Genomic DNA, 12,080 nt, shown 5'->3' on the forward strand with positions numbered 1-12,080 from the left:
ATGATAAATGCACTTAGGTTTTAACTCATTTACACCATAAAAAACCTACCCACATAATTGACCCTTAGTGAACCCCTTTGAGCCTTAACCATTGTTTATTAAATTTCCCCTTAATGTTAACCCACAACTTAACCCTTTTTGATTTTTTAAGAATTTATCCCTTTTTATTAACTCCCTTTTTATCGAGATTTGATTTGATTAGTTACCTAATATTCGTTCATTTCAGTTGTTGAATTAATTCTTATTATGTACTTTCCATACTTGTTCTTATTCTTTAAAAAAATTGTATAGTTATATTCATTCAATTACATATTGTTTTAAAGAGCTTGGATAAGTTAAAGTTATTATATTGAGGGAAAGCACACTTCATTTTAGAAAGTTTTAATTTTGGTACTTATTTGTAATTCAGTAATTAACTTTATTCTTTTAAGTTGGGTAATTTATGAAATTAATCTCGATTCTAACCCTCTTTTTCAGCCTTTATCCACACATTTAAACCAAGCCACATTACAACCCTGTTAAAGACCTTTTAATTTGTGTATCATCTCATGTATAGTGGTGGAGATTTGATTCTCATGCAAGCCTATGGTAATAACTTTTCATGTTTGACTATTGAGTGCTTAATTATTGAACCTTAAACACTTCAAGTGATTTGAATGAATCTTTAGTGAGGATGTCAACTCTTTTTGATTTGGAACTGAAGGTAATTATTTAGATAAGGGGAGATACCTATGATTTTATGATTAAAAAGCTCAACTTGGATTGTTTGAAACTTTGATGTTCTTTTAGTTGAAATTCTCAATGTATGATTATTTGTGGATTATTTTGAAACATTATTGATAAGAATTATAAGTTAAGAAGAATTAATTTTAATCGTGAGTTGAGAATTTTGCTTGAGGACAAGCAAATGCTTAAGTGTGGGGATATTTGATAAACCATAATATATACATATTTTACCCCATGCTTGACATATTTTTGGATAAATTATCATAAGATTTAGTGAATTTGATGCTACTAATCCTTTAAAATTATGTTTTATACTTAGGTGAGCATAAAAAGGTGAAAAGAGCAAGCAACGAGCCAAAAACAGACAAAATGAGCTTATATCAGTATTTTACACGGCTGTGTGGCATGGTCGTGTCGACTAAAAACTAACTCAAAATTACATATGGCTTGAGCACCTCCACATGGGCATGGCACACGACCGTGTCCCTGTCAAGCCTAAGTGTAATTCTACTCAAAAAAGGCTAATTTTTAGGGTTTTAAAGCATTCCAAAGTCTATATAAACACCCTAGAAGAGGATAAAGGAAGACACGGAGAGCAGAAGGCAGAAAATACTCAAGGACAGCTATTGAAATCAACTCAGAAGCGAAAATTACGTCAAGACCGAAGTTCTCCATTCAATTTCTACCGAAGTTTTTGGGTTTCTTATGTTTTGTTATTTTCTTAATTTTGAGATATTTTCCCCCTCATTATGAACTAAACTCCCTAAATACTTGAGGGAGATGAAACCTAAGACAAATCTTATTACTATTTGAATTATATGATAAATATTTATTCTTATTCTTAATTATGTGTTTTTAATTCTTGCTTTAATATTTCAGGATATTAATTCAAGTCTAATGTGCTTATTCAGTGGAGGAAAAGTCTCTGTTTAACAGTAGATCTTCAATAATTAAGTGGAGTTGCAAGCAATCCTAGAGATAGGACGACATAAATCTGTCGGATTAGAGTCAAATCTAATAAGGAAGTCCATAGATCGAATTAATGTGACAATAGGGGTCTTAATTAGAAAGAGATTTCAATTAATCAACCTAGAGTCAGTTTTTTTTTAGTCTTGATAGAGATATTAACATAAATCAGGGATTTCTATGGATTAAGTTAAGGGAATAAATCGTCTAACTCTGAGGTAATAAGTAAAGTCTAGGTGGATTCTTCCTTGGGTATTGTCTTCTCCATCGGTTTTCCAACAGTATTTTCCAACTTTTATCTCTGTCGTAATCTTAGTCAATTAAATAATTAGTCTTAGTTTAAAACATCCTTTAATTCTTAGGCTAGATAATAAAAAGATAGTAATTACTAGTACTTTTAGTCATTGTGGATACGATATTTCCAGTCTCACCATAACTATACTACTTTTCGATAAGTGCGCTTGCCTTAGTCGAATTTTTAGTTAGTTTAGTGATCATCAACCATTTTTCCCTTTATTAACTTTTAAAATTTCATCGTTGAGTCATTATTTAATTTGGTAAAATTACAATTTAGTCCCTCATAACTCTTCACCTATTCAATTTGGTCCTAATTCATCCATTTTCCTTAGTTTTTAGATCATTCCATCCTTAAAATATTTACACTATTGGCCCTTAAACTTTTTCATATTTATACTTTAACCCCTCAAGTTTTGAGTATTTACTCTTAGGCAACAAACTTTTCACACTTTTACAATTTAGTCTTTTCTTAAATTAAGATATCATAATTTACTTCCCAATGTTGTCATAACTTAAAACTTCCCTTTTTGTCATTTATTTCCTTATTTTTCTATATCAAGGATAATATTTTACTATAGAAATTTTCAGGGTATTACATATTAAGACTCCTATAAATATGTAATCAGCCTAATTGATTGAATAAAATTAGTTGATCTGTTATCATTTTGATCAAAATTTTTCTCATTAGTTTCTGAGTAATTTCTTTATTGTTCTCTTCTCTTTAAGCAATCTTTGATTCTTTCTATATTAAGTATGGGGTGTGTCTCACATTTATTAGACACGTTGCAGGCACCTTAGACAAGAATCTACAAGCAACCAAAGAAGGGCCAAAACAAGCCCAACATCGGACGAGGAGCGTCAGCTCGTCGGGAAGACACGATAGACAATGTCATGATGAGGCGAATGGGATGTTGCGACGTCACGACGTGTTCTCCTATTTGGCAATCACGTTTTAGACTTCAAGCAAGCTAATTCTCCCAGTTAGACTCTAATTATTCCAATGATATTTTAGTATGATTATAACTCTAATCTTAGCCTATTTAAAGGGATAAATGTATCCCTATTTTGAGAGGTCAATTAAAAGACAATTAAAAGATGTAGTACTACGGAGTTTTTCTTTTGGGGTTACAAGATGTAGTTACAAATGAATTTTAGTGAGAGTTTCGTAGTAACTATTGAGAGAATTTCATACCCCTTTTGAGAGAACTCTATGAGAGTTACGGTTTTGGGTAATGTACAAGGTGTACATTTTAGATTATTTTATCCATATTGTACTCCCGTTTGTTTACTCATTTAGTGAAAAGTCAAAGCCTCCTTTACCCGTGATTTTTATCATCTTTAGAGGATTTTTCGCGTAAAATATATGTGTTCATTCTTCTCCACTTTTACTATTTTATTATTTATAAAAGTCAATCCCCAACAAATTGGTATCAAAACTATGGTTTAGCTTCCGCAGATCAACTTGTTCGATGACATAACTAATTTGGATATTGAGAAGTTCGACGGGATCACAAATTTCAACTTTTAATAGTTTCAGATAATTATTGAGGTAGCTGATATGGCCGATAATGAGGGTGATTATTCGTTATTCTCCACGTATAATCCGGTTGAAGGTGGAGTTGTAACACCCAAGTATCTCTATTGACCCGAAATCTAAGAAAAATTAGGACTAAACTGACTGAATTAGCAAATTGTAGGACTTTATCGGGGAATTTAGAAATTTTAATGGCAAAATTTTGATTTGGTTGGATCTCAATTCTAGTTCGGTTAGGATGAAACTGATTGGTTCCATGGTAGGAGACAAAATGATTAAGGATGGAGGGTTGACATGGTCGGTGAAGACCTTGACTTAGGAGTATATATATGTGTGAGAAGACAAAATTTTCTCAAAATTTTCTCAATTCTATTTACAAATCTTATTATTTCCATAAAATCATTTTCTTCAAACGTACTAAAGAAGAATAGAATGTAGCTGAAGGGAGCTTTGCATGTTGCAACTGACAAAAAAAATTGAAGTCTGATAATAGAGAAAGTGTAACACCCCTAATCCGTATCCGCTGCCAGAATAGGGTTTCGGAGCATTACTAACATTTACAGATCACTAAAAAAAATTAAAATACTTATTGATTCAATGCATCATATAAATAAATATATTACCATTCAATCAACAGTTTGACACTTGTATAAGCATCAAACAGCAATATTGTTAGTATACTTGCACATATCTCATATAAATTCAACATTGATATATCTATTTTCTCGACATATCGCACTTGAGTTTAATAATAGTCTCAACTTACATAATTTCCTTGTATCAACATATCAAACATAATCATATATGTACATGTCATGAAACATATCATGCTCTTACCATTTCTTCATAAGCATATATCATTCATTTCATTATATCAATATTTTATGCTCCATCATTTCCATATATTTTATGTATATTTATTCCGGTAATAGCTTATATCAAACTTAACATAAATTATATTCCATGTACTTATACTTATTTCGTTTATCTATCTTCATAATTATTTCATATAACCATTCGTCATCTGATACATATTACCTTAATATCAATTGTTCAACAGATGTTAGAGCGTCTCCTATCCATGGTCTTATTTATCTTTGACATGATGCCATAGTGTCTTTCAACTATGGTCTTACTCATTTTCTGTCATGTTGCCATGGTATCTTTCAACCATGGTCTTGTTCATTTCATATCATGTTGCCATGGTATCTTTCAACCATGGTCTTACACATTTCATATCAGGTTGCCATGGTATCTTTCAACCATGGTCTTACAAATTTCATATCAGGCTGCCATGGTATCTTTCAACCATGGTATTACACATTTCATATCAGGTTGCCATGGTATCTTTCAACCATGGTCTTAAACATTTCATATCAGGCTGCCATGGTATCTTTCAACCATGGTCTTACACATTTCATATCAGAGAGCACACTCCCGCGAACCTCATCCTTACAGTGGGATTACCAGTCCAGGCTAAATCCCCTGTAATATAAACTCATAGAGTATTGTCAGGATTACCAGTCCAGGCTAAATCCCCTGCAACGACAATTACTCTAATGAGCTTGATCTGAATTACTAGTCTAGGCTAAATTCAGACCGTAATTCAGATTACCTATCCGGGCTAAATCCATTTTACACGTATTCTTCGGGAGGGCTATATCAGAATAGGATCACCCGTCCAGGCTAGATCCTTTTTACCGTCAATTCCTTTTCAGAGATCCATCGAATTTTCCTTTCATTCAACTTCGGATATATGGGACTTATATAGAGGTGCATTATTATGCACTATTAAACAGAGAACACTGAAGTGCAATACAGAAAGCACAAATGTACTGAATGTGCTAATAATCAGAAAGCATGCTGAGGTCCCTTAATATACTAGTAGTTCTAATCTTGTCTACTTGGGCAAATTATTTCATGCACGCATATCACTTTTACACCTTTCGCATGATACTTTTACATGCTTTACAATTTAATCCTTGTACCAATAATTCATATACTTATATCTTTTGTATCTTCAATACATGTAATATATTTCAAAATTCACTATTCATTCATAATTCTCTAATAATCCTTATCATGTACTTCATATATTACTTTTATATATTTTGTAATTTAGTTATCAGCACAATATTTCATGTAGTAATATAATTTGCTTTTAATAATACATATAGCATCATATTCATCATCGACATGTATTATAAAACATTTATTCATACCATTTTTTATACCACTTTATCATAATCAACTTTCTACTCATATACTTGAGTATCGCTTTTAACATTATCGGAATTCGCTTGGTTGAAAAACATCTTTTTCTATAAATAAAACAAATCTCATCAGAGTCGAGAGATATCACACTATCACATATTATAATGACATGTGTTTTTAGACTTCACATATACTACGTTTGGTCCGAGAACCGACTAAACCATAGCTCTGATACCACTAAATGTAACACCCCTAACCCGTATCCGCTGCCAGAACAGGGTTTCGGAGCATTACTACCATTTATAGATCACTAAAAAATATTTAAATACTTACCGATTCAATGCATCATATAAATAAATATATTACCATTCAATCAACAGTTTGACACTTGTATAAGCATCAAACAGCAACATTGTTAGTATACTTGCACATATCTCATATAAATTCAACATTGATATATCTATTTTCTTGACATATCGCACTTGAGTTTAATAATAGTCTCAACTTACATAATTTCCTTGTATCAACATATCAAAGATAATCATATATGTACATGTCATAAAACATATCATGCTCTTACCGTTTCTTCATAAGCATATATCATTCATTTCATTATATCAATATTTCATGCTCCATCATTTCCATATATTTTATGTATATTTATTCCGGTAATAGCTTATATTAAACTTAATGTAAATTATATTCCATGTACTTATACTTATTTCGTTTATCTATCTTAATAATTATTTCATATAACCATTCGTCATCTGATACATATTACCTCAATATCAATTGTTCAACAGATGTTAGAACGTCTCCCATCCACGGTCTTATTTATCTTTGAGATGATGCCACAGTGTCTTTCAACTATGGTCTTACTCATTTTCTGTCATGTTGCCATGGTATCTTTCAACCATGGTCTTGTTCATTTCATATCACGTTGCCATGGTATCTTTCAACCATGGTCTTACAAATTTCATATCATGCTGCCATGGTATCTTTCAACCATGGTCTTACACATTTCATATCAGGCTGCCATGGTATCTTTCAACCATGGTCTTACACATTTCATATCAGGCTGCCATGGTATCTTTCAACCATGGTCTTACACATTTCATATCAGAGAGCACACTCCCGCGAACCTCATCCTTACAGTGGGATTACCAGTCCAGGCTAAATCCCCTGTAATATAAACTCATAGAGTATTGTCGGGATTACCAGTCCAGGCTAAATCCCCTGCGACGACAATTACTCTAATCAGCTTAGATCTGAATTACCAGTCCAGGCTAAATTCAGACCCTAATTCGGATTACCCGTTCGGGCTAAATCCATTTTACACGTATTCTTCAGGAGGGCTATATCAGAATAGGATCACCCGTCCGGGCTAGATCCTTTTTACCGTCAATTCCTTTTCAGAGATCCATCGAATTTTCCTTTCATTGAACTGGGATTTATTTTCAATTTATATCGAGTATTATCAATATTTCATCAAATATCATGAATTGAACATTCAAATCATATTTTCATCACATAACCACATATTTCAAGTATTTAAAATACAATTCAAGTTACACAAACTTACCTCATTGCTTGTTTGTGTTTATAATTTCATTAATCCGATATATTTTCTTTTCCACGATCAAGTCTCATATTTGAGTCGTCCGTATCTTTATAAATAAATTTGATCATCATTTTCATTAATTTCATCTTCTAATGCATTTAACTAATGCTCTAGGCAAAATTACCATTTTGCCCTTAAACTTTTAATTAATGGCGATTTCATCCTTAGGATCAGGAAAATAAAATTCTTGCAATTTAATCCTTATTTCCAGGTATTATTCTCATATATATTGATAACAGTCCATGAATTCTATAAAATATTAGAATTTTCCATAATTTCAACACTTTTCAATTTAATCCCTAAAACATGTTTTCCCCCCGATCTTGAACTAAATTAATAATTTCATTCAATTTTGTAATTTAAATAATAAAATAATCCATTTCATGCAATTTGGTCATTTTTAAATTTTTACAAAATTACCCATAAAGTTTTACTTTTATTCAATTTAGTCCCTAAGCCTAAAATATGCAAATTAGCCACGCTTAATGAATATTCATATATGTTTTCATCCTCCTCTCCATTCCACATCCTTGATGTATGTAGCACACTTGTAAGTAACATTATCTATAATCTTTATTATTTACTTTTATGAATATTCAAGCTGTCCATCTGTGTCATAGTCACTAAATTATTTATATCTGGAGCTATAGGACTCCAAATTAAGATCCGCTAATTTTTCCTGAAACTAGACTCATATATCTTCTTACCATAAAATTTTAATAATTTTTTGTTTAGTCAATAAGTACATTTTATTCTTTAAAGTTACCCCTATTTTGCTGTCTGACAGTTGTGACCCTTCTTCACTAAAAATTAATTATCTCCTTGTACAGAATTTGAATGATGTTCATATTTGTTTCTATTGAAAATAGACTCATTTAGGATTCTAAACATATAAATTTAAGCCCCTAATTTTTTTTATCCAATTTTTTTTTATGATTTTACAAATTCAGAACAGGGGAACCCAAAATCATTCTAATCTTGTCTCCCAAAATTCATCATATCTCATGATTTAGAATTCCATTGCTTACATAATTTCTTCTATAAGAAACTAGACTTAATAAGCTTTAATTTCATATTTTATTCATCCTATAATTAGATTTCTACAATTTTTTATGATTTTTCAAAGTTAGACTACTGCTGCTATCCAAAACTGTTTTAGTACAAGATATTAATTACCATGTTATAACATCCTTATTTTCTTTTTCTACACCATTTCTCATCACTTTCTCTTATTTTTTTCTTCACTAACATATCAAGAACATAGGACCTTATGTAAGAAAACTCTACTATAACATTATTTCCATGTTTTATCAATAATAACAAACTTAAAAACATATTGAAATCTTGATGTACTTACCTTTTCTTATTGACTTCAATCTTTAACTTGATTTTTCTCTCTCCTCCAGCTTCGATTTCTTGAATCCAACTTGATATTCTTGCTCCCCATCATCTCCTTGCTATCTTTCTCTCTTGATGGCTATGAAAAGTCTTTCAATTTTTAGGTGAAAATAATGAATTTTTGGTGGAAGGACTAAATTGTAAAGAAAGCAAACTTCTTTTCTTCTTCTTATCTTACGTTAGTTTGCATGGGAAAGGAAATGTGTTGATAATTCTTCATCTTTCCTTCCTTTTATACTAAATAAATAATAATATAATAATAATAAACATCTCATAAAATATTAATAAAATAATATTTATCTAATTAATTAATTTAAAATATCATCAACATAATCATTACATTCTAGAATTCTCTCTCTTACTAATTGACCATTTTGCCCTTCATGATCTTTTAGAATTCCATCCTTGAGTCATCACTTAATTTGGTAAAATTACGATTTAGTCCCTCATAATTTTTTACCTATTCAATTTGGTCCTAATTCATCAATTTTTCTTGGTTTCTAGATCATTCCACCCTTCAAATATTTTCACCATTAGTCCTTCAACTTTTTTTATATTTACACTTCAACCCCTTAAATTTTGAGTATTTACTCTTGTGCAACAATACTTTTCTCATCTTTGCAATTTAGTCCTTTCTTGAATTAATATATCATAATAAACTTCTCAATATTGACATCACTCAAAAATTCCCTTTTTGTCACTTTATTTCCTTATTTTACTATATCACAGATAATATTTTACTGTAAAAATTTTCGGGGTATTATAGAAAGTTAAGAAATTGGTAAGTTTCCTTACCTCTTTGTACTTATGGATTGAAGAAGGGGTGAAGTAGTAATTCTTAAAAGCTTCTACATGATTCTAGATTTTGGGTTGAAGAAGGGGGGGTGAAGTTGAAAATTTTTGTTAGATACTGTCATATGATATTACTATATGTAAACCATGATGAACGAAGCTTTGGGCCTTACAGAGAAAACACTGCGGTGTTCGAGCATCAATGTTAGGATTACGAATGGAAGAATGGGCGAAAGAATAGAGAAAAAGGAAAATAGAATTCCATTAAAATATCGCCATCCGAAATTTTTGGGAGTAGACCGCGAAGTGCGAAGCTTCAGGCCTTGCAGGGGGACTCTTCAGTGTTTGAGTATTAAGGTGAAAAGGGAAACAAGTCCTTTGGGACGACACCATGACAACGATTATTAAGTTTCAAAGAGCAACACCACGGTGGCGGTCAGCAGTTTCTATGGGACGACACCACGACAACTGTAAAATCCTACGGGACAGACACCTGGAAAGAGGTTAGATGTGCAAGACCACTGTCGAAACCATTTTTTTGAAAAACAGGGTCAATTTTAGTTTTGAAAATGATAAACGAAAATTGGGAGTCACCACCAATCTTTTTTATTTAGGTGTGATCGGATCACCTAGAAATTTGGTCATTTTAATAAAATATTTTGATTTACTAAAACAATGATTTTGGTCTACGAAATTCAAGAAAATGGGTTCGGGAGTCAGTTACGTACGAGGAAGGATTAGCATCCTCGTAACGTCCAAAATTGGTACCTAATTGATTAATTAATGTCTTGATATCAAAAGTTTAGAAGATTTTAAAATAAAATTTAAAATATAATCCATTTTATGAATGTTTGGATAACTCGAGGTGGATATTAAGATTCTCTTGTTTCGAAGAAATAAAATATCACATCCAGCACGTAGGACACGACATTTCGAACCTTCGATACCAAAATCATCTCATGATTTACAAAACTCATGCATTGAAATTTTAAAAAGGATATTCGGTTGTTCAGTCAAACGATAAATCGAAACCCAGCACGCAGGGCATGATTTCTCGAAATTTCCAAACACGAAATATTGCCTTGTTTCAAATTTTTATGATCCCCTTTTATGAATGTTCGTTTTACAAAAATATTTGAATAAATCGAAGCGGATGCTAAAGACCTTCTTATCGAAGTAATTAAATGTCACATCAGCATGTTAGGACACAACAGTTTAAACCCCCGGAAATAAGCTTGCCTTTTGATTTAAAAAACGTATTTAAATTTTAGAAGGATATTCGGTTATTTAGATTAAACGAGAAAAATCGAAACCCAGTAAGTTAGGGCACGATTTTCTCGAATTTCCAAGAACGGAATATTACCTTATTTTATTTTTGTATATTTAAATAAATATGTATGCAATATTTAAAACCATGCGTATCATTTGGGTTTTAGTGTAAAGAATGAACCTTTAACATGGCTCATGATGTGATTGGAATAATAATAGAATGATAACACGAATAGACAGCATAACGACATATCTATAATAATAAAACAACGAGTATACAATGGCAATTATCAATTAAATCTAATATTAATTAAACCATGATATACATAAAAAATAATAATGAAAGAAAGTGGAACATGAATAAAAATAAACATGAAAGTACCAAAAAACAAATAAGTAACAAAGAAGGATTAAAATAATGTAAGGATGATAATAGTAAAATTTCACGTGAATAAGAGATTATAAACAATTATATTTTAAGAGAATAATAATAATAATAATAATAATAAAACAAATAAATGAATGAAAAATAGGTAAAATGGAATAATAAAAAGTATGTGTATAAAAATATATAAAAGAGAATGCATATAAAGGAACAATCCAACTTGAAATACTAAGAAACAAAATAAAAGAAAATGATGAGAACGTAAGTAGATAAAAATCATTAATAAAAGAATTGGTTAAAGATTGGAACTGTACAAATAAATAACTTGAACGACTTGAAATAATTCAAAATTTGAAGAATAGATAGATATACATATAATATTGAATTTAAAAGTAAAGATAATGAACAAATGGTTAAAATAATATTAAATTTAAATAGTTTAAAGTAGAAGAATGATAAATTGATAAATCAAATATAAATAACATTGAATCTAAATATTTTAAAAGTAAACGAGGAATGAGCAAATAAATAAATAAATAAATAATACTATTATTAAATTCAAGTATGTAAAATAATGAATAAATAATGGAGTTAAACAAATTAGGATTTAATCGAAATCAAAACAAAATTAAAAGAAAAAAATGGAATAAAATAAAATATCGGGCCCAGATTATGATATGCGAATGAGATGGGGGACCAAATGTGGCAATATCCCCGTCCCCCAAAACGCATAAATTCAATAGGGACTGAATCTGAACTTTTTAAAAATTACAGGGTAAAAATCAAAAGAAAAGAAAAAGGAATAAGGCCGAATTCCAACATACCACAAAAATGGAGGGATCGGATCCATAAATAACCCATTAAAACGGAAACACGCG

This window comes from Gossypium hirsutum, chromosome A01 (genome assembly GCF_007990345.1).
Source record: "Gossypium hirsutum isolate 1008001.06 chromosome A01, Gossypium_hirsutum_v2.1, whole genome shotgun sequence".
NCBI classification, from domain to species: Eukaryota; Viridiplantae; Streptophyta; class Magnoliopsida; order Malvales; family Malvaceae; genus Gossypium; species Gossypium hirsutum.